The 26,358-nt window shown below is 44.5% G+C and overlaps 2 long non-coding RNA genes across 2 annotated transcripts; one reads left to right on the top strand and one right to left on the bottom strand.

Annotated features, from left to right (window-relative positions):
• Positions 1–362: 362 nt before the first annotated feature.
• Positions 363–24,513, bottom strand: LOC143267826 (uncharacterized). The gene is made up of 3 exons (XR_013043394.1): positions 24,059–24,513; positions 23,796–23,920; positions 363–796 (listed from the first exon to the last, which is right to left on the bottom strand). It is a non-coding gene; the product is annotated as an uncharacterized LOC143267826 (long non-coding RNA).
• On the top strand, positions 19,889–22,037 carry LOC121830360 (uncharacterized). The gene is made up of 4 exons (XR_006073565.2): positions 19,889–20,600; positions 21,402–21,482; positions 21,696–21,804; positions 21,911–22,037. It is a non-coding gene; the product is annotated as an uncharacterized LOC121830360 (long non-coding RNA).
• Positions 24,514–26,358: the final 1,845 nt, after the last annotated feature.

Raw genomic sequence — 26,358 nt, 5'->3', positions numbered from 1 at the left:
CCGTATGAATAAAAGCTATATCCACCATGCAGTGCACTGGGTGGCTTGGAGACACCTCTGTGTACCATGGCGGGAATCCACCATACTGTACTCAAGCCCAAACGCTGTGGCATCTGTGTACCACAGCCCTCATGAGCATGAGAGACACAACTAGGAAGCTGCTTTTGGCTCCATTTATGTCTTATAGAACCCTCTCCCCCACCCCTTTTTTAAGCTTTCTCAGGTCTTAAGTAGAAATTCCTGCCCCACGTGGGTTGGGTGCCAAATGTAGCGGGAGGCTTTTCTGCATCTCACCTGGTCCGCAGCCGCTTATAAAATAGTCACTCAGAGGCTTATATTAATTATTGTTATATTAACTATTGTTCAGGCTTATTACTAAGTAGCTCTTACAACTTAAATTAACCCACTTCTGTTAATCTGTATTTTGCCATATGGCTGTGGCATTACCATTCTGCTGGCACCTTGCTCCTTGGGCAGCTGGATGGCATCTGCGCCTGACTCGGTCCATCTCCCTGCATCTCTGCTTGGATTTCCTGCCTGGCTATATTCTGTCCTGCCATAGGCCAAAGCAGCTTTATTCATCAACCAATAAAAGCAACGTGTATTCGCAGCGTGCAGAAGGACATCCCACATCAGGGTGGTTCTGTAGCCCCCTGAATTCTGTTCCTGGCTGTGAGTCAGTGAAATGGTAGCATCAAGATGAACGTAGTAGGGCACACCTGCAATCCCAGCACTGGGGGGCCTGAAGCAGGAAAAATGTGGGTTCAAATCCAGTCTGGGCAGCATAGCACAGACCCTGTCTCAAAAAGAAAAAAAAAAGAAAATTCATTTAAGAAGAAAGGTTGTGGACCCACGTCCTGTTTTCTGGAGTGTTCCTTTCGGATCCATTTCTTGTTCTTAGTCCTTACTTGCTGCGGAGAAGCCTGAAAGAATCTGGACGGGAAATGACTCGAAGACGCTCAGTAAAGGAGTAGAGTGCTGTTGGGGAGTTGCCGCCGCCCTGCACACACTGCTCAGTGTGCCTGCTCTGTCCTCATCCCGCTAGTTGCCAGCATGTGGCTCCAGGCTTTGGGGGCCGCCTGCCAGCATGTGGCTCCAGGCTTTGGGGGCCGTGTTCCACCAGGTCGCAGGTTGCTCAGTTAGCAAGCCTCTCTCAGCCTTGCACTGTGTGGCTGCTCACTCTGTCGCCTCCAGACGATGCGTCAGCGTGGTCAGCCCTCCTCGATTTTCTAGGCTTTTGCATCTTATCCCAGGCGGCCATGCACTGGTGTTCTGTGCTCTCCGCCTTATTGGATCCTAGTAGTTATGGTGCAAGTTGTATCACACTTCATCCCATGATACTGTCTGCAAACATCTGACGGGGACTTGGGCCCAGTACAGCAGACCGTGCGGGAAACATACTACACTTCGTGAGCCATCCCGTCTCCTAGTGCAAAGCAGACGTAGCTCGTATGGAAACAGAGGAGTGTGGCTGTGTTCCAGGGAAACTCTATAAATGAATCTTGGAATTGGAACTTCATAGTTTTCATAAAATATTTTAATTTTTCTCCCCCAGTCATTTTAAATGAAAAAAAAAATAAAAATAAAATAAATAAAAATAAAAATTTTAAATAGGGACCAGAGAAAAACACGTGGTAAGCCACATTGGCCTGTGGGCCATAGATTGCCCGACCCAGTCTAGTGTACATAAAGTATGAATATAAAAATGCCAGGTGATTAATTATTTTTAATAATTTTGCTCATGCCAAGTCAGTCTGGCATCGTCTTACAACTTACTCTCTAGAAAATGTGGCATATGGGAAAGAATATGAGACGAGGAAAGTGAGCCCAGGCTGGACCACATTCTGACTCACAAAATGAATTGTATTCTGGTTTTCACTAAAAATGGTATTAAACAAACTCCCATCTACGTTACCCCCGTGTTCTATCTCAAACCCTATTGGCAGTGCTGAAAATGATGTCAAATGGCAGTGAGCAGCAAGAAAGTGCATTTAGTCATTCCAAAAATGCCTTGGCCGTGAGCAGCACTGAGTCCATTTATGTCATCACTTACTAAGGGATGTGCTCTGGAGGTGACAGATTTCACCAGACCGGTTTTTGTTTGTTTGTTTTTTGTTTTTTGCATGCTTATTAAAAAAAAAAAAACTATGTATAGATACTTGTGACTGGTGCTGGGGTGTGTCCTTTCAGGTGAGTCTGATTTTATTTATCCTAAATGGATCATTACTATGTTGCCTTCATTGAAACTGCTTTTCCGGTGCTATGGTAGAGTTTCAAGATTGAGCAGACCTTTACAAGAGTGCTTGACCAGTGTTTCCCAGGAACCAGAAGTGACCGAACCCTGCGGCAGCCATCTGAAAGAAGAGTCTGTGTTAACTCACTCAACAGATGTGTACTGAGTGGTACGTGTGCCAGGAACTGTCCTGCGAGCTGGAATACAGCAAGGGACAAAAGCAATCCAAGCCTTGGATTTGGCCGTCCGAAAACTGTGTCACTCTCCACTGCTGAAAACCGCTGTCACGTGTGCTCACACTAAGTCACTGTTAACTGCATACCTGGAAATAGGGGTGGCCTTTGCCATTGGCCCCTGTGCCAGAAGTCACTGTGCCTCTCCAACGTCATTAATAACCCAAGGACTGTATGTTCCACTTAAATTTTATTATCCTTCACACAGATCCATATTGGTAGAAAAAAACACGCTGGCAATGTTGGAAGTGTAAATTGGCAACAGCTTTCTGAAAGGCAATTTGGCAGTTTCTGTGGGGAGGTTTGGAAATGTTTGTATCCCCCGATCCTCTAAGTCCACTTCTGGGAATCTGTCCTAAGGAAACAGTCTAAAATATGGGCAAAATTTATGCTTAATAATCTGAAAGTCTAACAGTAGAAATTGGTTAAATAAATTGTAGTCTGACTATAATAGGCTAGTATGCAGCCGTGCTAATGAAGAGCATTTAACAGCATAGTGGAAATGCTTGTGATGTTTTAAAAGAAACAAGGAATTATTTGCATACATCAAAAAATTTTAAATGACTGGAAAGGATTTGTTAACTTTTGAGTTAGTTGTTGAAGTTTGATTTTTTTTTTTTGGTTTAAATACTTTTAATAGATATTTCTTTAAAATGAGTACAACAATTAAAAAATAGCCTCAAAAGTTGGCAGTGGAGAGATTGGGGCTCCACCACTGATTTGATCCAGGAATATTAACTGGCTTGGTCACATGGAGGCTTCATGGTATTGTGTTGGCAGCCAGAGTGGGACAGAAAGAAAAAGGATCGCCACCCCCACCCTGAAGGAGTGTGACCAGAACCCCTACAAAATGCCAAGGTGGTTATGAAGACACAAGGGGCACACTTCTAGATGTGGCCCTAGGTAGGAAAAAGGGACTTTCTGCAGAGTCCTTGAGCCTCCCATAGAATTCTTTAGTGCTGATAATAGCTTTCAATGTGCTAATAAGTCTATCTCCACCCACAGTGGGGCACACAAGCATCATGGCTGTGGGCTGTAATATCTATTCTGCAATGAGAAAACAACATGCAAATCATGAGACATTTAACATTGTAACTTAAAGAACTCTTGAGGTTCAGAAATGTTACTTTATTGCTGTCTGGAATACATAATGTGTATTCCAGATATACATACAATAATACAAATGTGTCCTGTACATAATTGTGTTCTGGTATTTTTAAAGATTTAATTCTAAGTATTTGGAGGTGAGTGTGTCAATATGAATATGGGTGCCAGCATCAGGGGAGGGTGCAGAAGAGGGCATCAGATCCACTGAAGCTGGAGTTACAGGTGGTTGTGAACTGCCTGCAAAGGGTGATGGAAACTGAACTCAGGCTCTCTACAAGAACAGTAGGCACTCTTAACCAGGGAGCCATCTCTTCAGCCTCTATACTGTAGGATTTTAAGTGACAAACTATGTAGCCTATGTCTACAACAGATGAAATTAAATCATGCGCTTTAGTAAAATATAAAAAAACGTTATCACCTTAGTAAAATTTGCAGCCTTCAAAGGAGCAAAGTAAAAAGCTACGATTTAAGAGATGTAGAGGTCATAGAGGCCTTGAACTGCATGAGTTCCTCAGGACCTAAGTGTTTATCCCTCTGTGTATAGAAAGAATACGATTGGGGCTCAGGCTTCGAGTCTGTCTCTTCAGCTGGCGGTGGCACTGGGCAGTTCATCTACACCCAGTGCCTCCGTTACTCATCTGTAAGAGGGAAAGAATACCATGTATCTTATGGTATTGTTCATTTCTCTAATTCAACAAATACTCAGTGCTTATATGTGCCTGACACTGTTCTAGGCAGAGCATATGGTAACACACAGACACAGACCAAAAAAAAAAAAAAATCTGTGTGGGCATACATCTAAGTGAGGGAAATGAGTCAAGATGTAGCATCTCTGTGGTGATTAGACATGGCTCTTATGCTGAATAACAGGAGGTGCAGGGCAGAAGACCTGGCGTGATGTGCTCCATTGTCTTCTGGCAACTCCTCAATACTCTACACAATGTGGGGAAGCGGCAAAAAGTGGGACCATTTACTACCGCATTCTGTCTCTGCCTAGTTAATACCTAAGCCAGATTTGCTTAAGACAAATTCTTACACATCCTGTGATTCTTACAGCGTACTTCCAGAGCGACAGATTAATAAAGGGTGACCTTTTCTGGAGCTGGTTATTAGGCATTCTTGCATGGGACTAGATGGCAGGTGTTAGGTCCACAAATAGTGTTGTTTACCCTTTAAGCACAACATATACGATCATTTTAATGGTTATTGCTCTTCAAGAAAACCTGTACTCTAGGTCCACACCAGACACTGGAGAAGCAAGCAGTGTTCACAGTGTTAGAAGACTTGGCTACTGTGTTATTTACGGGAGACAAGGGTGTTGGCAGAAAGCTGGGGAAGAGGCTTTAACACGTGGTTTGTTGATATTTTTGCTTGTGGAAAATTTAGAAAGTTGAGAGATGCTTATAAAAGCAGCCAGAAGTTTACTGCTGGCACTGGAAGCCTTAACCAGCCCCATCCCTTCCTCAGATTCCTCACCCCCAAAATATCTAGCAAAGAGCCATTTACTGAATTTCTTCAGGCCTGGCCTGTGCTGGACAGAAGCTGTAGTCCTTGTCCTTAACCACTACCTGGCTCTGTGGGGTGGAGGGAAAGGACCAAATGTGGAATGTACCCCCTGGGCTCTTGCCTTAGAAGACTAATCTTTCCCAGAACACAGTTAGAAGAATAATGCACATGGAGTTAACTTTTATTGTTGCAAAAGTTAGCCACTGGACAACAAAGTATCCTTGAATCAACTGCTGACAAACAGGACAAAATGGACAGACAGGACACGAAACAAAGGACTACCGATTCTTGCCAAGACAAGTGTGGTTGTGGCTTTGTCAAAAGGCATCTTCTGAGGCCACAATATTGCACCATCCCTGAAGTGGCCTTTCCAATCCGGAAAAGGTACAGTGCCCTTTTCTTCGAAGGCTGCTGAACAGGCAGTGGACTGATGGCTTCTGATGTGCAGTGGAACAGCAGCTGAAACATTTATTCTTGAAGAGTAAGCTCACACCTCTCAATGGTAGATTGGCATTTAATAGAAGGATGTGGAGAAGAATGGGATGCCGAGATGAAGCCACACACACACACAGCCAAGAAGAATGGACAGCTGAATTCAAAAAACATCAACAATTTCCAGAATTTAAAATCCTGAATCATGACATGACATTAGTGGAATTAAGGTGTTTCTGGTACGTGGACTGCTCTCACCCAATGTGAAGTCGAACTGTTGACCTTGTGTACATCCTACTTCACAAATGAGTCTGTCAGATATGCTAAGCCTATAGAATGAAGATGATGCCCCAATACTATGGAGAAACCTCGGGTGACTGCCCAGGCAGCTGGCTGTTTCTGTCAACTCACAGTTTTTTTTTTTTTTTTTTTGGAAGCTGCTTGCGTGCACTTCCTGTTTTTATTTTTTATTAGGTAATATTATTTCCTTCTTGGGTCTCTGAGGGAGTTGAAGATTAGTTAGTTAGAGTTGAAGATTAGATAGTTATAGTTTTCCTTGTTAAGAATTTTAGAAAAGAAACTCACTAAAGAGTAAGTGTATAAATTTGAAAGACGTTATAAAACAGTTCTGTTAGTAATATGTTAGGATAGAAAGTGAATCAGGTACATTTTGGACTTACCAAAATAGGCTAAATAATGGAATTATTTTCTCTGAATTTGTCAAATGCAAATGGACTAGACACTGTTTAGGTATTTATTGCTTATATATACGGTATATAGTTATTGTACTTTTGTATATAGTTTTTCTTATATTAGTTATAACTTTTTTCCTTTTTTCTTTTTATTAAAATAGAAAAAGGGAAATATGGTGATATTTTATTTGTACTGAAATGTGATTTTATTTGTATGTTAATAAATAAAGTTGCCTGGGGGGTCAGAGCTATTAGCAAGCCATAGCAGAAGCCTGGTGGTGGTGGCGCACACCTTTAATCCCGATCACATGACAGGCAGATCTCTGTGTGTTCAAGGATACAGCCAACATGGAGACACACACTTTTAATCTCAATACCAACCATAGAAGACCTGGAGGTCTGTATAGACAGGTCGTGACGAGGAGGTCATGTGGTGGTTGGGTTTACAACCAATGAGAAGGCAGAACAGAAAGTCAATTAAAAAGACAGATACACAGGAAGTAGGTCTCTTGCTGAGGGGAAGGACAGCAGCGGCAGGAAGAGTAAGAAAGCAGTTTTAAGTCTCAGCTCTCAGCTATTGTTCTGACCTCTTGGGCTTTTAACTCTGCATTTGGCTCTGTGTTTCTTATTTAATAAGACTGTTCATCTACACCCAGCTTTTATAAAGAAAACAAAAAGTTGGAATTGTCACATTTAAAGTAATTGTACAATTGAGCAAATGGATGTGAAGGAGCAAAGTACACAGTGGGATGATTACTGTTAAGCTCATGCCGTCACTAGTTCCTCTACAAGGGCCCTCAAGCGCTGTCCACAAGGAGCTGCTTTGAAATCTTATCTCCTGGAAGAAACTGGACATAACCCTCACTTTAAGGACTAGTAAGTGGGGCTTACTAGGTAAAGGGGCCTGTTGCCAAGCCTGATGACCTGAGTTCAATTCCTGGGACCTGTATGATGGAAGTAAAGTTGGTACTCCCACAACTTGTCTTCTGACCTCAACATGTGGCCCATGGCACAAACATGTCCCTGCACACACACACACACACACACACACACACACACACACACACACACACACACACCACATGCACATGTGTGTACACAGAGTAAATAAAAATGTAATAAATAAAAGAATCTAATAAGTAACCAATCAGAATTAAAGCCCAAATTAGGTGAGGAATAGGTACAGTGAGGTCGGACAGCTTCTTGAGTCACACATCTGCTTGATTGCAGAGCTGGGACAATAACAAAGGACCCTGGACTCATCCAAGCCAGTCAGGCGTTTTTTTCCCCTATGGTTTCCTTGGTAATAATTTCTTTGACCAACATGTTTGTTCTTAAGGTATCTTGCTTTTGACAAATGTCTAATAAGAGTGATTTATAGGCAGTTTTTAAGGAGTATGGTCAAAACACAGAACATGGTACAGAGGTTTCCCACATTCCCCTGAGGGGCCCAGGCCCCCAGTCCTCTCACAGATGTGTATCTATGAGGACATGCTGGCATCCTGTCATTCGCCTTTTCCAGACGTTCTTCCCAAGTTATATGTTGCGTTTTTGTGTTTTTTAAGAATTTCTCATGGCCCTGTTTAATGCCCATGAGAAATTTAAAACCTGGGCACATAAATCTTGATAAAGTACCTTGCTATCTCCTTGGTGCTGGCTCAAATTTCTGTGTTTGTGTTTATGACACATTGTATGAAGTCATGGATTCTGTCACATAATTTGGACTTGTATCCCCTAAACTCCACCACTGCATTTCTGCAGGTTCTAAAAATTCTTAACACTTCACTTATAAGCCCCACTCTATCATGCCGCAGCGTTTCCACAGTAACAGGTTTCAAACAGAAAAACAGGAAGCCCGAGCAGGAAGGATGGTTTCAAGTAGAGAGAAAGGGAAGAACAGGGAAAGGAGAGCGGAAATCATTAGATGTGGTGTGAGGCGCACAGTGAGGCGAGTGAATACTCTCTAGTTAGAAGTCTCCTGAGTGGAGTGACCTGCCTGCTTACCACAGCATGCAGAGGTCAGTGTTGGGTGGCTTCCTCCATCACTACCTTGTTTTTTGAGACAGGGTCTCTCACTGAACCTGAAGGTGGCTGATTAGCTCCTGGAGAGTGGCACTTGCCTTGACTGTCCTTGAACTCACTATGTGGATCAGGCTGGTCTCGAACTCAGAGATCTGCCTGCCTCTTCCCCTCTGAATGCTGGGCTTAAAGGTGTGTGCCACCATACCTGGCTTACACACTGTCTTTGAAATTACATTTGTTGTGTGTACATCCCACAGTGTTCATGAGAAGGGCAGAGGACAACTTGTAGAAGTTGGTTCTCTTCCTTCACCATGTGATTCCTGGAGACCCAACTCATGTCATCAGATTTGACAACAAGCACCTCTACCCACAGAGCCAGCCATCTAGCTCACCCTATTATGCTATTTCTTTATTTTATTACATATAAATATATGTAGTATATTTATATGTTTTTAAAATTATAAGTTTTTGCATAATGAACACTAAGATTACTTTTTAAAGAAAGAAAAAAAATACACAATTTTATGGCCGGAAAGTGATCTGCCCCCAAGGAGCTGATGACTTAATGGGAGGCGTGAGATACATACACACATAAGTTTCTTACAAGGCAGTAAGGACGATAGTGGAAATTTTACCGAGTGTGGGTGGAAGGATCAACTCTGCCTGGGAGAGCTGTCCTTTGGTAAAAAGAGGTGACAGTTGCACAAGGTCATAAAGATGAATAGAGTTCTCTAGGGCTTTGTAAATTGTTAAGCACTGTATAAATGTAAGTTAGTCCTTGGCCATTATTATTGCTGTCAAGGCTTACCTCATAGAAAGCTTTCTTTCTTGTCTCTTTCCCATGCTCTCCAAAGCCCAGGCTCCCTAGGCCAGGAAGCAGCCGTAGTTAAGCAGTCACACATCAGTGCTGCAGCCAGTGAACTGAGATGCATCCAGAAGATGCAGATTCAGGACCAGAGACATGAAATCATCCGGGAGCCGAGCCAGGAAGGTTTGAGTGGGAAGCAGTTGCCTCCCCCCACCCCCATTGCCACCCTGTGGAAAGGCCAGCTTCTCTGGGGCCTCCGCCCTGATTGATGTGGATGTCTCTACCTGGGGGATGGTGAGAACTAAGAGCAAGTACCACACATCAGTCTGATTTACTATGACAGGAAATGATGGGTTAGATGTCTTATTGCCTCCAGACAGGGCAGAGTAGAGAGCAGGGTGTGAGCCAGGGGACAGGATGGGTGGCAACAGATGATCTATTCTAGAATAATGTTTTCTGATTTAATTCTCCTGGTCCCCTCCCTGGGGTCCTCATCACTTTGTCACACTTCCCTAACTTCAGGGTGGGGATTAGAGTCCTTCTAATACCTCTTACTTCAATTCTTCTATGGAAAAATAGTCAAAGCTTGCTCAGGGCCAGCACAGGACTTGTATTGGTCCCTTAATCGCAATGTGCCCTCCTGTGGCTGCTCTTATTTATTTACTCACTTAACAAACATATACTGGACACTAACAATATGTTCCAGATGCAAAATAATGGAGGAAAAGACAGCTAAGACTTCAGACTCCCATAGACTGAGCATTTTATTTTATTTACTTTCTTTTTCCCAAGACAGGATTTCTTTATGTAGCCCTGGCTATCCTGGAACTCACTCTGTAGACCAGGCTGGCCTCTAACTCAAGAGATGTGTCTGCTTCTGTCTCCCCAGTACTGAGATTAAATATGTGTGTAGGTGGAATTTTCTATCCTGCCAGCTGCTCCCCAAATAACCACACAGAAACTTCTTATTAATTATAAATGCTCAGCCGATAGCTCAGATTTATTATTAACTAGCTCTTACAACTTAAACCAACCCATTTCTATTAATCTATGTGCTGCCCCAAGGCTCATGGTTTTTACCTCTCCTGCAGGTCCTGTTTCCTTTCTATCTGGCTGGCGACTCCTCTGACTCTGCCCTTCTTCTTCCCAGCATTCTCTCTGCCCCGATAATCCTGCCTACCTATTTACAAATCAGCTTTTTATTAACAGTGAGAGCAGCACATTTTCATAGTGTACAGAAGGATTATGCTACAGCATTTTCCCCTTTTTGTCTAAATAAAAAAGGAAGGTTTTAACTTTAACATGTATATACACAACAAAAACAGTTATCAAGTAAGAATTACAGTTACAACATCCAGTCCATTTGTATTTGGCAAAGTTAGAGAAGATACTCTATTATCTATCTTATCTTTGTGAGTCTAAAGTTTTATACCTGTTACCTTTTATCTTTTTTTTTTCTTTTTTTTTTTTTGGGGGGGTGTTTAGAGACAGGGTTTCTCTGTGTTGCTTTGGTGCCTGTCCTGGATCTCGCTCTGTAGACCAGGCTGGCCTTGAACTCACAGAGATCCGCCTGGCTCTGCCTCCAGAGTGCTGGGATTAAAGGCATGCGCCACCACTGCCCAGCATTATCAAAACTAAGGAAAACTATAAAATTAACTATTTAGTCTTTAACTCCATTAAAGACCCCACAAGGGTAATGTTACCTAAGGACAGGGACATCTGGCTGCCTGGACAGTCACCCAAAGTTCTTCTGTAATGTTGGGGCACCCAACGTTGGCTTACAGGCCTAGTATATCTGACAGACATTTTTGAGAGGTAGGAAATTTTAATGGACTGTCCTACCTTGTCATGGCAAAGTTTGGCAGTCACTTTTTTTTTGTGTCCTGTTGGTCCAGTTTGAACAGTATACTGTCAGAAATTGAGGCAAGAGCAGTTTGCTCAAATGGCTAGCTTGGCTATAAAAAATACAAACTCCATACTGAGTTTTTTTGATGCCTATCATCTTCTTTTGAAGCAAATTGGTGCTTTCAGGAACAGACATGTCTCACTGTCATGAAAAGCCTTAGGTTATTAAACATATTAAATGCCATATTCTGTAGGTCTTTGAAGTGTTTGTAGACCATTTATCTAAATATATCTGTGTATGACCTTGAAAACATACCTAACATGACTATAAGTTTGACTATTATAGATGACTATTAATCTGTATTTTTTAATTATACAATACATTTTTTTTGTTTTTTTTGAGACAGGATTTCTCTGTGTAGCTTTGTGCCTTTCCTGAATCTCGCTCTGTAGACCAGGCTGGCCTCGAACTCACAAAGATCCACCTGCCTCTGCCTCCCAAATGCTGGGATTAAAGGCATGTGCCACCACCGCCCGGCTACAATACATTTTTAAGTGATCTGCATAAACACAATATGCCAAACAAGAGTAGAAACATATATATAGTACAGCAAAACCCCTCAAATTTCTATCAATATATAAAAATCCATACCAATGTAAAATATTTAAGACTAGTGGTTGCTTTTTTGTTTTAAAAGTAGATTCAGCCGGGCAGCAGTGATGCACACTTTTAATCCCAGCTCTTAGGAGGCAGAGCCAGATGGATCTCTGTGAGTTCAAGGCCAGCCTGGTCTACAGAGCGAGATCCAGGACAGGCACCAAAGCTACACAGAGAAACCCTGTCTTTAGGGGGAAAAAAGTAGATTCAATAATCTACCCTTTTATCCTATCATTTTTGTATTCCTCTTTTTCTTTTCAGTATGAGATCCCTAAATCTAATCTCCTTTATTCAGCTTTTTTTTGTTACCATTACCAACCCTTCTAAATGATGGCAAATATCCATAACCCACTGAATGACCAAAACCCACCAGTACCCCATCTCTTGAGAATGTGGGCATCATTCTCTAGAATACTTCCTGTTGTTTGTGGGTGCTGGTATCTTTGAGGAAATCTTGAGAAAACTGGGATAACTGTTAAATCTTGGCTGGAGTATTTTGTGAGGCTTGATCATCTCAGCCAGCAGCCTTGAAGCTGTTTTGGATGCAGAACTCACAAACTGGAACAGAGGCATTCTGAGATGTTGGATCACCTGGACCATCATTTTTTATTGGTGTCTGGTCTATGGTGGTATTCTATTTGTACTGAAATGTGATTTTAATTGTATGTTAATAAATAAAGTTGCCCGGGTGTCAGAGCTATTAGAGCCATAGAAAGAGTGTGGCGGCGGCGGCGCAAGCCCTTAATCCCATAGATCTCTGAGTGTTCAGGGATACAGCCAGCATTGGAGACATACGACTTTAAGACCTGGAGGGCTGTACTTACAGGCAGTGACGAGGCAGTCATGTGTTTGGGTTTACAACCAATGAGAAGGCAGAACAGAAAGACTATTTAAAGACATACACACAGGAAGTAGCTCTCTTTCGGGGAGGTAGGAGCACCGCAGGAAGGGTAAGGTTTTAGCTCTGAGCTCTGACCTCTTGGCTTTCTCTTTTATATTGGTTCTGTGTTTCTTATTTAATAAGATGGTTGGTTACATCTACACTGGTCCCTTTGTTATGAAATTACATAAACTTTTAAAGGTAAAATGCATTACAAGTAGGGAATACGTGGTGTGTACAAGTCAGTTAAAGATTTTTTTGTTGTTGTTGTTTTATGTTTGAGCAGGTAAAATATACATTACATGTTTTGTAGTTTTTTTAGGCTTATTTCTTTATGTCTGAAGACAGGATTTCAGGGAGTCTGCCCTGATCAAGCCTGACCCGTATCAACCTAGAATGACTCCACAGCCTCTCATCTCTTCCCCAAAGTAACATATCTTTTGACTTGCATGTTGAAGTCAAGATATTTTAAAAACATATAAGTTGGTTTAATCTAGCAGTTTTCATAATCCAATATGTTTTAGCAGCTGTCATTTCTTTATTAGCAATCTGAAAATCTAAAGACAACACAGTAACATATAGTATCCAGACTCTCTGTGTATTTCCCATCTTTACATGGCTTATTATATATATTTTTTACTCTTCCTTTTTTAAGGGCTTTAATATTTTTAAACTATTTATTAATCTATAACTGTCTCTACCCTTTCTCTTTTCTCTCCTAAACCTATGTATATTTTTAAACATACTGTAACCTGTGGGGGTTCCAAAACAGCTTGACCACACAGCTGTCATGACAGCTTTAGGGGCCCAGACACAGATACCATGACAGGCTTACTGGCAGGCAACACCCAGATCCAGAAAAAGCCGTAAACTTACACCACCCTGGCACCACCCAGGAACAGGCCAGCATCTAAGGGGAAGCACCTGACATTCCAAACATTCCAACTGTTAGATAAGATTAGATAAGATCCCCAACATCCCTGAGACTAGCACACACCTATTCCCCTTTTTCCAAGATATCCCTAGACAAATGTCAGCCAATCAGGATCCTGAACCCTGGAATTCCCTCACCCCAACCTCTGCTGTGATAAAAACTCTACCCCACCCTGACTTGGTGCTCTCCCATGGTACCACTTTGTTGGACATATGGAGGGTCCAGGCTCAAGCTTGAATAAAAGCTCTTTGCTTTTACATACAGGATTTGGTCTCCATCGTGGTCTTTTGGGGTATCTGTGATCTGGGCATAACAAAACCCATTTAGAGTTTTTTTTTTTTCCCCCCAATCCGGATCTGTCTTTACTGAGCATCTTTATTGTTTTTTGATTGCATGAGATGAATCTTAAACTGCTATGTCGGCCGCTGCAGTGTACCTTAGTTTAGTGCATGGCAGTAGTGTGTGGTGCCTGGCAGCTGGCTCTTCCCGAAGTCAGCTGCTGGGAGAAGCATCTTGGTACTGATGAGTTTTGGATCCCCAGTTATTGGGTATCCTCTGCTGCCAATGCAATAAGCCAATCAAGCCAAATTAATAAATCCAGGTTTAATCTGAGCAGAGCAAAAACACCTCCCAGGTGGCTCTCGGGAAGCCAGGGGAGAGAGCACAAGAACACAGGGCAGGTATGGCAACCAGTTCTTAAGTAGCCTGTAGGCGTGGTCTTGAGCAGCCCCAGGGAGGGGCTGACTCTTGGTGGGCTTTCCTAGGTGTGGGTCTGGGGAGAGAGAGGTAGGGCTTACACCTAATCATCTCAGACTCCTTGAGTATAGGGGCACCAGTTCAAGTCTGGCTACTTCCTGCAGGCATGGGACAAAGTGGAGAGAAGGGAGTCAGGAGTTTGTGGGGTCACACTCAGTGGGAGGTATGGGTTTAGAAGCATTTGGTTAATTGTGTAAGTGAATCCATGAGAGTCTGTTAAAAGGGTGTCAAGGATTTATTAAGATATAAAATGGGGAAAAATACACTCACAGATAAAGAACCAAGTAAATAGCAGTCATTGACTTCTATTCTGCCCAGGAGCTATTGGTGGCACGAATACCCACAACACTTCCCCTTTCTGTCTAAATAAGAAGGTTCTAAACCTAATACAAACTATATACAATAAGAACAATTATCAAGTATTGGCCAGGAGAAAGAAAGGCTAACAACATCAAGTAAGAAACATAAACTAAATGTCCAGACATAGGTAAATGGCAAATTACAAAGATTTCTCCAATAGCTGTCCTATCCTGAAGAATCTAAATCTAGCTAAGATACCAGAGGAATGTAACTGTAATTGTCTAGTCTTCCACCCCATCAAAGACCAGAGAAGGAAAATAATATTATCTGAGTGAACAGGAAGTGCAAGCAGGCAACTTCTGAAAAATGAAAGAAATGACAGAGACAGCTGGCTGCCTGGACAGTCACCCAATGTTTCTCTGCAACAATGGGGCAACCACTTTTGTGTACAGGCCTAGAATATCTGACAGACCATTTTCAAAAGCAGGGAAATTTGAAAGACTGTCCTACCCTGTCTTGGCAAGGTTTAGCAGTTGCTTTTCCTTGTGTACTGCTCATCAGGATCGGACAGCATGCTTACTGTCAGCAGTTGAGGCAAGGGCAGTTCTTTGCCCAACAGGCCACTTTTGCCAAGTAGAAGACAAGCTCCATATCGAATGGAGTGTCTTCATTGCCCATCATTCTCTCGGGAGTAGATTGGTGCTGCCAGGAGCAATCGTGTCTCACATCAACAGAATTCTAAGTTATTAACACATTTAAATGCCATATTCTCTAGGTCTATGAAGTGTTTGAAGATTACCTATCCATCTGACATAACTGCCATTCTGGAGACCTCAGGCATCTGTTTCTTGAGAAGGTGGAGAAGACAGGTTGCTAGGAGAAAAACCAGATTATTAACACCGGCCCTATGAATGTGGCTAGCTGTGGGAAAAAGAATGAAAGGGGAATGTGCCCTGGTTATACAGAAGAGGCAAGGGTGAATGAGCCAGACAAAAGAGAAGATATGCCCTTGAGTCTGGAGAGGTGGTACCAGTACTGATATTCCAGGAGCTTGCATGTGGGTGAAATCGACCTGTCAGTACTCGCCCCGTTGGTGTCCTTGGAGCTGGTACAGGGGCTGGCATATGTGGATTGGCCTTGGCATAAGGAGAGGAGTGGCTCTGTGCAGGAACCTGCAGGTGTCTGTAAAACACCTGGAATAGATGTACATCATGGTGCCATAGCAAAAGGCTATGGCTTTGGGTTAAAAGGTATGAACGTTTTTCCTAGGGCCTCGTTTCAGCCTGATGAAACAAACCCTTAAGTCTATAACCAGAGGAAACTTACTGAATGAAAGCAGTTGAGTGAATGGTGGTGGTGGTGGTGGTGGTGGTTGTGGAGGAGGAGGAGGAGGAGGAGGAGGAGGAGGAGGAGGAGGAGGAGGAGGAGGAGGCTTCCATACCCTCTTATGCTAACCTGTCTCTAAAAGCTGGGACCAGTAAAATCCACAGAAATTTAAGGACTCCTGTAAACTGTCCGTAGTCAGCACTCCCATGAAGCCTGTGAATGAGGCACATCTGTCTGTACCTTTAACAGGAAACTTAACTAATTAACTACCAAGGTGCTTGTAGCCTTGGGGTCGGGGTCAGGGGGAGCTGTTAAACTGGCAAATCTATTAGTACTTGGTCATCCAATGCCATCAGATGTGAGAAGGATAAATAAGCAGAAATGAGACAGCTTTCCAACTACCTAGGCAATCCCAGGTTTCTCTTCAGTGGAATGGAGGGGGTCCCACCCACCTCATGACAGAAATTGGTGAGGGAACTGAGGAACCCAAGCAAGAGATTGAAACAGGTACTGAGGCCAGCATGAGAGACACGAGTCTAGGAAGCCAAGTTTGCCTCCATTTTTGTGTGTTTAGAACCTTTTTAAAGCTTTCTTAGGTTTTATGTGGATGTAGGTGCTGGACATTTGAGTGCCATTTGTAGGCAGACTTTTCTATCCCACCAGCCACTCCCCAAATAACCACACAGAAACTTATTATTAATTATAAATGCTCAGCTGATCACTCAGGCTTATTACTAACTAGCTCTTGCAACTTAAATTAACCCATTTCTATTAATCCATGTGCTGCCCTAAGGCTCGTGGCTTTTACCTCTCCCGAAGGTCCTGCTTCTTTTCCATCTGGCTGGCGACTCCTCTGACTCTACCCTTCCCAGCATTCTCTCTGCCCAGAAAATTCTGCTAGCTATCAGCCATCAGATTTTTATTAACAATGAGAGCAACACACTTTCACAGAGTACAGAAGGATCATTCCACAGCAGGTGTGCACCAACATGCCCAGCTTATTTATTTATTTTAAAATAGAGTCTCATGTTGCCTGGGATGGCCTCAAATTTGCTGATAGCTGAGATTGATCTTTATTTTTTTCCCATTAAAAAATGTATGTGTATATTTGCCTACACGTACATATGTGCACCATGTGCTTGCCTGGTTCTGTGGAAGCCAGAAGAAGGCATCAGATCCCCTGGAACTAGAGTTGCAGATGGTCGTGAGCTGTCATGTGGGTTCATGGAACTGATCCAGCTCCTCTGCAAGAGCAGCGCTTGCTCTTAACTGCTGAGCCCTCTCTCCAGCCCCCGAACTACTGATCTCTTGATACTCCTGCCTCTGCCTCCCAAGTTCTGGGATTACTGACATGCACCACTAAGCCTAGCTGGATCAATTATTTTTGTCATGGGAAACATAGAATTAAATTAAAAAATAAGAAAATATCGGCTTGAGACAGGAGAGGGTGGCCCACACCTTTAATCCCAGCACTTGGGAGATAGAGGCAGGCAGATCTCTGTGAGTTTTAGGCCAGCCTGGTCTACAGAGCAAGTTCCAGGACAGCCAGGGCTACACAGAGAAACCCTGTCTCAAAAAACAAAAAAACAAACAAAAAAGGAAAAGAAAAAGGAAAGGAAAGAAAGAGAAAAAGAAAAGAAAGAGCAGAACAGCTACAGAGACCCACAGTCAAACATTAGGTGGAGCCAAGGGAGCCCCGCAGAAGAGGGGAGGGATTGTAGGAGCCAGAGAGTAGCGGACACCATGAGAACTCAGAATCGACTAAGCCGGGCGTATAGGGGCTCACAGAATCTGAAGTGACATACCGGAAATGTGTATGTATCTGAGCTAGGTCCTCGGCATTTATGTTATGGTGATTAGCTTGGTGGTCTTGTGGAACTCCCAACAGTGGGAGTCGGGGTGTCTCTGATTCTTTTGCCTGCGCTTGGGACTCTTTTCCTCCTACTGGGTTGCCACATCCAGCCCTGTTATGAAGGTTTGTGCTCACTCTTACTGTATCTTGTTAGGCCACATTTGGTAGATATCCATGGGAGGCCTGCTCTTTTTTCTGTTTCTTTTGAGGGAAAACTGAGAAGGAGTTTATCTAGGGGGGAGGGGAGGTGGAGGGAAAGACTGGGAGGAGTGGAGGGAGGGGAACCTTCAGCTGGGATATAATATATGAGAGAAAAATACAAGTTAAAAAAAAAAAAGAAAATACCAGTTCCTAAGTACCAATAAGGAGACAATAGTCTACCTTCTTTATTTCTATGCTAGGGTTCAAACCCAGGACCTTAGGGCATGCTAAACAAAAACTCCTGGTATTTGAGCCCCTAGTCCCACCTCTTAAAGGTGTACCACGTCTAAACACTACCACACTAAGGGCTAAGCTTCTAGCACAAGAACCTTTGGGGACCCAAAACATCCAGCCATAGCAGAAGGAAACTGTGCTGTCATGCTTGGGCACCTTTCTTTCTTTGAAATAAAATATTCTCATATATCAGGCTTAGCTGAAGCATCGCCTCTTCAGGAAAGTCTACCCTGGTTCCCCAGGTGAAATGGCCACTGTCTCTTTTCCTCCTTGTTGACCCTCTGTAGACTTGTGTCAGTGGGCCTCTGATTTGCCATTGTTTTTACTGATTGATTCTGAGACAGAGTCTTGGTGTTTCACTTAGGCTGGTCTTAAACCTGCTTCATGTTGGCCTTGAACTTGAATCTTCCTGTCTCCGTGCTGGGATCACAGGCACTACTACCACGCTCAGCTTGCTTTACTCTACTTACCATGCTGGATCACCATTACTCTCCCATTGGCAGCGGTCTCATCCAAGGGTGGCCTGAGCTTCCCATATAAATCTCTAGCATCCAGAGCAGAGGCTAGCATAGGGGCTGTGATCAGTACTCATTCGTTTCAGGAACGTAAGATTCCTCTCACAGAACTCCTAGCAGAACTTTACTGTGGGTGCTTTTTAGATTTATTGATTTTATATGCATGAGTGTTTTGCCTCGTGCATATATGTGTACCACACGTGTGTCTGGTACCCACAGAGGTCAGAAGAGAGCACCAGATCTACTGGAACTGGAGTTATGGATGTTTGTGAGCCATCATGTGGATGCTGGGAACTGAACTCAGGTTCTTTGCAAGAGCAGCAAGTGTTCTTGACTACTGAGCCATCTCTCCAGCTCCCTGAGGGAGCTTATTTAGACCTGGCAGATCTGTTGCTCAGTGCTCAGCCTTCTGCTGTGTACTTTCCAGCCTGCTAACTCACATGGGCCTCACAATGGCCATGTGCAGGGCCGTGTAATATACTACAATTAAAACTCAGACCAAAGAATGCCAAATATAGAAATATAGATGAGAGCTAAGATATTTTTCTTTTTTGTCTTTATTTATTTTTATTTTATGTGAATGAATAATGAGTGTGTGCCTGAATGTATATGTGCACTACACATGTGTTGTGCCTGCAGAGAATCAGACCCCCTAGAAGTGGAGTTACAGATGGTTATGAGCTGCCATTTGGGTGCTGGGAATCAAACCCAGGTCTTCTAGAAGAGTAGCAGTGCTCTTAAATGCTATGCCATCCCTCTAGCCTCCTGAGATTTTTTTTTAACAAGTAAGCAATTTTAACATGTTTTTAAAAAATTTTAATTATGTGTATGCATATCTGTCTCTGTGTGCACACATATGTGCAGGTGCCCAAGGAGGCCAGAAGAGGGCAGTAGATCCCCTGGAACTGGAGCTATGGTGGTTGCGAGATTCCCAGTGTGGGCTCTGGGGATGGAACTCAGGTCCTCTGCAAGAGCAGCAAGTAGCAAATGCTTTTTCTTGGAACTTGCTTTGCAGACCAGGCTGGCCTCGAACTCACAGAGATCTGCCTGCCTTTTTCTCACAAGTGCTGGGATTGAAGGCATGTGCCACCATGCCCAGCAAGTACTCTTAACTGCCGAGCCATCTCCCCAGCCTCTGGAAGCCGAGATCCCAAATCCTCCTGAAACCATACCCTGATACTTCAACTTCTCTATGATGTGATGTCACTGGTCACATGTCAGCTCATCTTGTGGACCCACCCTCTTTCCTCCTAGATCACCGTTTCCTGGGGGAAGCTCTCTGTTTGATTCCATTCCCTAGTTTCTATGGTAACAGAACAGTGCTTGTCGTGTAGTACACAAAGTATGTGTCTGTTTTTGAGACAGGCTGATCTGAAACTAACTTTGTAGACCAGGCTGGCCTTAAATTCATTGAGGTCTGCCTGCTTCTGCTTCTGGAGTGCTGGGATTAAAGTCATTCACCACAATACCAGGAGGCAGGCAGTTTTCTGTGAGTTAGAGGCCAGCCTGGTCTACATAGTGAGTTCCAGGACAGCTAGTGATACATTGTGAGATCTCATCTTTAAAAAAATAACAACACCAGGCAGTGGTGGCACATGCCTTTAAGCACTTGGGAGGCAGAGGCAATTGGATCTCAGTGAGTTCAAGGCCAGCCTTGTCTACAAAGAGAGGTCCAGGACAGCCAGGACTGTTGCACAGAGACACCCTGTCTTGAAAAGGCAAAAAAGAAAAGAAAAAAATAACAACACACACATACATTTTTTTTTTTTTAAAGACAGTGTCTCTCTGGGTACTGAGATTAAAGGCATGTACCACCATGCCCAGCTCACTCTCCATGTCTTACTTATATCTCCAAGGACTAGAAAAGAATGAATACTTCTTCTGTAGATCAGGCTGGCCTCCAACTCACAGAGATCCGCCTTCCTCTGCCTCCCGAGCACTGGGATTAAAGGGGTGCGCCACCAAACCTTTAATCCCAGCCTTTGATCACCACTGCCAGTAAGAATGAACACTTCTGACATCAGTTCATAAGACGGTGTTAGGCTGGAGGCAGGACGTTTTTGAGGGTAGGTACCTTCCCAGTGACCTCCAGGCATCTTCCTCAGGAAGGTTGGAGGGAACTGAGGCGACTCCCAATGCTACAGCACTTTCAGAACTCATACCTTTTGCTTAGCGCTACATCTCAGCAGACAGGCAGGTGGGCAGGTCAGGCAGAGGGGAACAGGCATGGTTTCCAGTGAGCTGGGAAAATAAGGTTAGGTTTGGATTCAGATAATTATTTGTGTTTTCTGGGTCTGCATGGTCGATAAATGTTCAACGAACAGTGATTCTGTCCCTCATCTTTCATGGCTTTATGGGACTGCAGGGAACGAAAGCATAACATCCTGCTTTCCCATAAGTTCCCTCGCCGCTACCCTGGCACCGATTAAAGGCATGTCTATGTGATTAATCAAAAGCCGATGTGGAAGCACTCTGGCGCTGCTCCTCTGATGCGCTGCCTGCTTTATATACAGTAGTTCCTCAGCAACGGCGGCGGCAGCGGCGGAGCCAGCACACAGGGGCTTTTGACGAACTGGCTGTGCTTGCCCCAAATGTTAACTATGCCGTCTGACGTGACTAATGAGGCTCCGGATTTGATCTGGGCCGAGCGGTCCTGCTGTCTAGAGGAGGCTCACGTTCCGCAGCCGACCTGGGAAGAGGCTGCACTGTTGGGCTGTACACTCCGTCATGTCAGCTGGAGTCTGGGAGGCCTCTAGTGTTGGAGCTGGGAGTTGTCTACCAGGAGGGTGAGGGAAATTCGTGCTAGGTTCTGTGCTAGGCCTGAAGTAAATGGGACCCAGTTAAACTAGCTCAGCCTCTTTTTATAGAAATGAAAACCAAGATCCAGTAAAAGTGCGGGACTGGCAGGAGCCTGAGCTTTGGAGAGAGAAATAAAGGCGTGGACACAGGTAAATATATAGGACGTTAATGACTGGGGCCCAGGGTAAACACACCTTATGAAGGGTTCGACTCTGGCCTGCCGACTTTCCTCAGCAAAATATTGTCAAAAGGTGAGGTAGACAGAGCCCCTGTCACCCCTGTAGTCCCAGAGAAAGGGGTGTGGAGCCCACAGAGCTGGGGTTGAGACAGTCTAATCTTCAGCAAATCTTCATTTTCCCAAGCTCTGGTTTCCTCGACTGCAACAGCCAAATACGGCCCACTTGGCTACTTCCTAGAGCCTTGTGAGACCTGGCGGAGTCAGTGAGTGTGAAGGAGCAAGAGTCTGCGTGTGTGAGTTCCTACTTCCGTTATTGCCCTCTCTCAGGAGCTCGGGCTCAGCCCTGGAGTGTGGGTCCACAGATGTCTTTAACTCTCTTCTTCTGCCTTCTTCTTCTAGAATGCACAGGAATGCAAGGGACGTCAAAGCAACTGGTCACCTATAATCCCAACAGCTTTCCCAGGAGGCCCATGACATATAAAGAGGAAGAACACACTCGTTGTTGTTGTTGTGTTTGTTTGTTTGTTTGTTTGAGACAGGGTTTCTCTGTGTAGCTTTGCGCCTTTCCTGGAACTCACTTGGTAGCCCAGGCTGGCCTCGAACTCACAGAGATCCGCCTGCCTCTGCCTCCCGAGTGCTGGGATTAAAGGCGTGCACCACCACCGCCCGGCTTCATTGTTGTTTAATGTCGTTCCACACAGTGACTGAACACATACCATATGCCAGACATTGGCCAAGCTGTGTGGGGGATCAGAGTCAGATAAAACATGTTCCATGGCCACCTTGAGAAGCTCACCATTTAGTGGAGGAACCAGACATGGACATAAATCATTATAATGTATGGCAGAAGAAACATAATTACCTTAGGAAAAATACAAATCAAGGGTTTTCGGAGAAAGAAGAGGGGGTGATTCATTCCCCAAAAGGAGGCTGGAGAAAGGAGTGTGGACTCTCTGGCACAGAGGCTAAGGGTGGAGCCCTGATGGTAATGCTCACCCAGCACTCATGGAACCCTGGTTTCTACCCAAAGTTCTGCATAGGCTGGTTATGGTGGTGAACACCTGTAGCCCAAGTACTCTTGGATGGAAGCAGGAAAATTGGGAGTTCAAGGCAGGGTAGCATAAGACCCTTTGAATAAATAAATAAATAAATAAACAAACAAACAAAGAAGTCAAAGGAGGTGGCATTATAGTACAGGCAGAGGTTAGCTACGTCAGGAACCATGAGAAAGAACATCCCAGGCAGATGGGCAGATTCTGGAAAGTATTCACAACTAAAAGGAGAGAATAAAAATCAAGATACTTCAGTGGCTGGTTCCGTTTCAATGTCTCCTGGCTGAGGTCACCTTGACCTCTATCCTTCAGTCTGAAGCTTACACAGGCCCTTCCTCTAGCAGGGCCAGACTGGTACTCCCGCCAGGAAGAGCCAACAACAAATGACCAGGGAACAGCAATCACCATCAGAACCAAAACCTCCTAGGTCGAGGAGGCGCCAGGTCACTGCCATACCTCCCGGCCCGGGTAAGAACTGCACACTGGCTGGGGCATCCACTCCAACATTAGAGCATGGCAGCAGACAACCAGGACCTCAGCCTGGCCACATGGTAACTTTGTCTCCTCTCTTTTGCCTAGAAAGAGCTAGCTTCTTCAGAAGTGCTGCTGCCAGGGCGGCCCTGGAAGACCCAGGGCTAGAGCTGCACTTCAGACATGCCACGAAGCACTAGGGACTCCTGTCTTCCCCGTCTTTCCACCCTTCCTCGGGAATTGTTCTAATTGCACAAATAGCACAGTGATAAGAAAGGAAACTCAAACACTAAGAGAGAGAAGAAAGAACAGCCGCTTTCACGTCGCATCCTCGTTCCCTCCCCTCCACTGGCGGGAACAGCCTTTGCTTTTCCGCTGTGGCACTGATACAACCATACATCCTATTCTTACTGCTAGGCGCCGCGTAAACGTGGCTTTTCCTGCTTTCCCACCCACTGCTGTCCGCACAGGCTCATTCTCCTGAGACTGAACTAAAATGTCAGGACCGGGCATGGTGGTGGTACATTTTTATAATCCTACCATTTGAGAGACTGAAGCAGGGGGGTGGCTAGGTTGAGGCCAGCCTGGGCTACATAGTGGGGCCCTGTCTCGAAACATAAAATGAAACAAGAGGATACGAAACTAGAAGAGGGATATGGAGGAGTGGTCCAGAGGCATCTGGGGTAGTTATAAAAACATATTATATGTATGAAATTCTCCACAAATGAACAAAATTAAACCTTTAAATTAAAGAGACTTACCATAGATGCATGTTGTGGTTTGGATGTGATGTGGTCATACACCCCCCTAAAAAGCTAATTAATTGAATGATTGGTCTAGCTGGTAGTCCTATTTTGACAGGTGCCGGAAACTTCAGGAAGGTGACCTAGATAAAAGAAAAAGGTCAGTATGCAAGGTTCCTTGGGGGATCTTGGCCATGGCCTCTTATCTCCGCTTCCTGTCCATCGGGAAGTGAACAGTTTCCTCCTTCATATGTTCCCATGGTCATGATGTTTGGCCTCACCTCAGCTCCTAAGTTGACCACAGACTGAAAACAGCTGATTCCTGTCTTGACACTGTTCTCTGAGGTATTTTGGTAACAGTCACGGGAAGCTCACTGACACAGTGATAACAGCATCATGTCACAGAGGCAAAACACTGCTCTGCCTCCACAGTAGCTCCAGGGGGCGTCTCAGCTCCTCTCTGAAGGGAAGTGCTGGGGCAGGAGCGGCGGCTCAGTGGTTCAGAGCAATTACTACTCTCGGAGAGGACCCCACTTCAGTTCCCTGAACCCAGTTCCCACATCTGGCAGCTCACTATGATCTCCAAGTCCATCTCCAGAGAATCCAACGCCCTCTCTTGGCCTCCATCAGTACTGCACTCATATTCGCACATACACATAATAAAAAAAAAAAGGCCCCCCCTCTGCCCAGGTGCTCCTTGAGCAAGTGGCAAACTCACTGTCTTCTCTCCAGTCTCAGCCAGTGGCCTGCCTGAAGCCCATTGTGGTCATGCTGGCTGCTGGCCTCCCTTACTGCATCACAGCCCTGCATCACAGCCGCAGGCTTCTGAGTTTCCTGCATACCACCTCTACCTCAAAGCTCTGCCTCTGCTCTCCAATCAGCTTGCTGCTGTTCTCATAGGTCACATAAAACAGATGCATTTGATGCTAGCTGGGTGACACCTAGATAAGCCAGACAGATGTCTGGGGATTGAACAAGGACTGAATGTACTTGTTGGCTATGATCTGGTTCCCAAGTCCAAATAATGACCATTGATGATACTCTGCGGGCATTATGACAATATAATGACTTTGATAGTGCTGTTTGCATCCTGAAGTTTGTTATGGACAAATAGGAACTCACAAGGAAATCTACCACTGTGTGGAACTGGGCCTCCACACGGTGAAACTCCCCTTGGTGGGCTTCCTAAACATTCACTGCTGTTGCTACCAGATGGAAGCAATCACTTGGAAATGTTTTATTTCAACAAAGTTGCCTTTGAGAATCAACCATGTAATAGCAACTTGGACTTTAATAAAAGGAAAATGAGTTTGAACTGAAAAAAACAAAACAAAACAGTAAATGGGAACTCTCCTTGGTGGGACTGAGTGAGAGTCCTCCCCTTGATGGGACTGAGTGAGAGTCCTCCCCTTGGTGGGACTGAGTGAGAGTCCTCCCCTTGGTGGGACTGAGTGAGAGTCCTCCCCTTGGTGGGACTGAGTGAGAGTCCTCCCCTTGGTGGGACTGAGTGAGAGTCCTCCCCTTGGTGGGACTGAGTGAGAGTCCTCCCCTTGGTGGGACTGAGTGAGAGTCCTCCCCTTGGTGGGACTGAGTGAGAGTCCTCCCCTTAGTGGGTCTGAGTGAGAGTCCTCCCAGGTTTTTCCTCTTGCCTGGCTTGGACTTTCTTCTCACCACTAGGTTCAGCAGATCTGGTGAGTCTGCCTAAATCCCGCCTGGCTTACCGTCCATAGTCATTGGGTCAATCACTGGAGTGTTCTTTGATGGGGATTTTGTTGTTTCTCAGTTTTTTAGTGTTTCTAATAATGATGCAAGTAACAAATGCCCTCGTGTGGCTGGTAACCTGGCCCAGCAGTTAAGAGTGTTTACTGTTCTTACACAGAACATCGTTTTTTTGGTTCCCATCACCCCTGCTGGGCAGCTCACAACTTCCTGTAACTAGTTCTAGATCTGATGTTCTCTTCCAGACTCCACGGGCACTCACATGGACGTGCCACCCGCCAACACTATACACGGAATTTAAAATGTTTAAATATTTTAAATATTCCTTTTAAAAAGGAGTATCTTAAGCCCGGTCATTGCTAGGGACTCCAGAACTCTGCCCATGAGGCCAGCATCTGCTTAGACGTCAGCCTCTGTGGTCCTCAGCCTCGAGTCTCTTTTGGGACTCTTGCCTTTGGCTCCTGCAGAAGGCTTTATGTTAGCTTTGCTTGCTGGGCCCCCCTGTTGGGAACCCTGTGTGGAAAGCAGCCAGGGCTCTTCTAGGCCCACTAGCCGGTAGCCAGCCCATCTCCCTTCTCATGTATCAAGCTCTCCTTGACTGCTCCTCCTGGCCACAGCAGGTTCAATTGCAAGACCTCATCAGGAGATAGCTCTAGAAAAGATCCTGGTGTCTCAGAGGGCAGACGATTTCAGTGGTTATCCTTATTAGAATATATAAATACTATATAATGATTTAACCCGAAACATGATATAATATCGATCTAAGTATATTGGAAGATGGAGGAGAAGGTGGTATCAGAGAAATCTTTCATTGTTCAAAGTCAGTAGATAATGTTTGAACTTAAAATCAAGAAATAGTGTA

Source organism: Peromyscus maniculatus, chromosome 1, assembly GCF_049852395.1.
Source record: "Peromyscus maniculatus bairdii isolate BWxNUB_F1_BW_parent chromosome 1, HU_Pman_BW_mat_3.1, whole genome shotgun sequence".
In the NCBI taxonomy this organism is placed as follows: Eukaryota; Metazoa; Chordata; class Mammalia; order Rodentia; family Cricetidae; genus Peromyscus; species Peromyscus maniculatus.
This window is presented reverse-complemented; position numbering and strand designations above follow the sequence as displayed.